This window comes from Beta vulgaris, chromosome 6 (genome assembly GCF_026745355.1).
Source record: "Beta vulgaris subsp. vulgaris cultivar EL10 chromosome 6, EL10.2, whole genome shotgun sequence".
NCBI classification, from domain to species: domain Eukaryota; kingdom Viridiplantae; phylum Streptophyta; class Magnoliopsida; order Caryophyllales; family Amaranthaceae; genus Beta; species Beta vulgaris.
The window spans coordinates 43,110,753-43,113,523 of NC_079207.1; positions in this window are offsets into that span (position 1 = coordinate 43,110,753).

Here is a 2,771-nt window from a genome sequence, read left to right on the forward strand (position 1 = left end):
AAAACTACAACTAACACATTTAACTAAGTATATATAGGATGTTTGAGGTGTTTATGATTCAAACTAAGTTAAAACTACTCAAGTTCATTCATTTTCAAGCAATAGGGCCTAAAATGAGCTAAATGCCTATATTTGTTCTAACTTGCCTATATTTTGTTATTTCAATAAAAATACAACCAACACATTTAACTAAGTATATATAGATGTTTGAGGTTTTATGATTCAAACTAAGTTAAAACTACTCAAGTTCATTCATTTTCAAGCAATAGGGCCTAAAATGAGCTAAATGCTATATTTGGTTTCTAACTTGCCTATATTTTGTTATTTCAATAAAACTACAAACCTAACACATTTAACTAAGTATATATATGATGTTTGGGTGTTATGATTTAAACTAAGTTAAAACTACTCAAGTTCATTCATTTTCAAGCAATAGGCCTAAAATGAGAGCTAATGACCTATATTTGGTTCTAACTTGCCTATATTTTGTTTTTCAATAAAAACTACAACTAACACATTTAACTAAGTATTATATGGATGTTTGAGGTGTTTATGATTCAAACTAAGTTAAAACTACTCAAGTTCATTCATTTTCAAGCAATAGGCCTAAAATGAGCTAAATGACCTATATTTGGTTCTAACTTGCCTATATTTTGTATTTCAATAAAAATACAACTAACACATTTAACTAAGTATATATAGATGTTTGAGGTGTTTATATTCAAACTAAGTTAAAACTACTCAAGTTCATTCATTTTCAAGCAATAGGGCCTAAAATGAGCTAAATGTCTATATTTGGTTCTAACTTGCCTATATTTTGTTATTTCAATAAAAATACAACTAACACATTTAACTAAGTATATATAGATGTTTGAGGTGTTTATGATTCAAACTAAGTTAAAACTACTCAAGTTCATTCATTTTAAGCAATAGGGCCTAAAATGAGCTAAATGCCTATATTTGGTTCTAACTTGCCTATATTTTGTTATTTCAATAAAAACTACAACCTAACACATTTAACTAAGTATATATGGATGTTTGAGGTGTTTATGATTCAAACTAAGTTAAAACTACTCAAGTTCATTCATTTTCAAGCAATAGGGCCTAAAATGAGCTAAATGACCTATATTTGGTTCTAACTTGCCTATATTTTGTTATTTCAATAAAAACTACAACTAACACATTTAACTAAGTATATATAGATGTTTGAGGTGTTTATGATTCAAACTAAGTTAAAACTACTCAAGTTCATTCATTTTCAAGCAATAGGGCCTAAAATGAGCTAAATGACCTATATTTGGTTCTAACTTGCCTATATTTTGTATTTCAATAAAAACTACAATCTAACACATTTAACTAAGTATATATAGGATGTTTGAGGTGTTTATGATTCAAACTAAGTTAAAACTACTCAAGTTCATTCATTTTCAAGCAATAGGGCCTAAAATGAGCTAAATGGCCTATATTTGGTTCTAACTTGCCTATATTTTGTTATTTCAATAAAAACTACAATTAAACATTTAACTAAGTATATATAGGATGTTTGAGGTGTTATGATTCAAACTAAGTTAAAACTACTCAAGGTTCATTCATTTTCAAGCAATAGGGCCTAAAATGAGCTTAAATGACCTATTTTGGTTCTAACTTGCCTATATTTTGTATTTTCAATAAAAACTACAACTAACACATTTAACTAAGTATATATAGGATGTTTGAGGTGTTTATGATTCAAACTAAGTTAAAACTACTCAAGTTCATTCATTTTCAAGCAATAGGGCCTAAAATGAGCTAAATGACCTATATTTGGTTCTAACTTGCCTATATTTGTTTTTCAATAAAAACTACAACTAACACATTTAACTAAGTATATATAGGATGTTTGAGGTGTTTATGATTCAAACTAAGTTAAAACTACTCAAGTTCATTCATTTTCAAGCAATAGGGCCTAAAATGAGCTAAATGACCTATATTTGGTTCTAACTTGCCTATATTTTGTATTCAATCAAAAACTACAATCTAACACATTTAACTAAGTATATATAGGATGTTTGAGGTTTATGATTAAACTAAGTTAAAACTACTCAAGTTCATTCATTTTCAAGCAATAGGGCCTAAAATGAGCTAAATGACCTATATTTGGTTCTAACTTGCCTATATTTTGTATTTCAATAAAAACTACAACCTAACACATTTAACTAAGTATATATAGGATGTTTGAGGTGTTTATGATTCAAACTAAGTTAAAAATACTCAAGTTCATTCATTTTCAAGCAATATGGCCAAAAATGAGCTAAATGACCTATATTTGGTTCTAACTTGCCTATATTTTGTATTTCAATCAAAAACTACAACTAACACATTTAACTAAGTATATATATGATGTTTGAGGTGTTTATGATTCAAACTAAGTTAAAACTACTCAAGTTCATTCATTTTCAAGCAATAGGCCTAAAATGAGCTAAATGACCTATATTTGGTTCTAACTTGCCTATATTTTGTTTTTCAATAAAAACTACAACTTAACACATTTAACTAAGTATATATGATGTTTGAGGTGTTTATGATTCAAACTAAGTTAAAACTACTCAAGTTCATTCATTTTCAAGCAATATGGCTAAAATGAGCTAAATGACCTATATTTGGTTCTAACTTGCCTATATTTTGTATTTCAATAAAACTACAACCTAACACATTTAACTAAGTATATATAGGATGTTTGAGGTGTTTATGATTCAAACTAAGTTAAAAACTACTCAAGTTCATTCATTTTC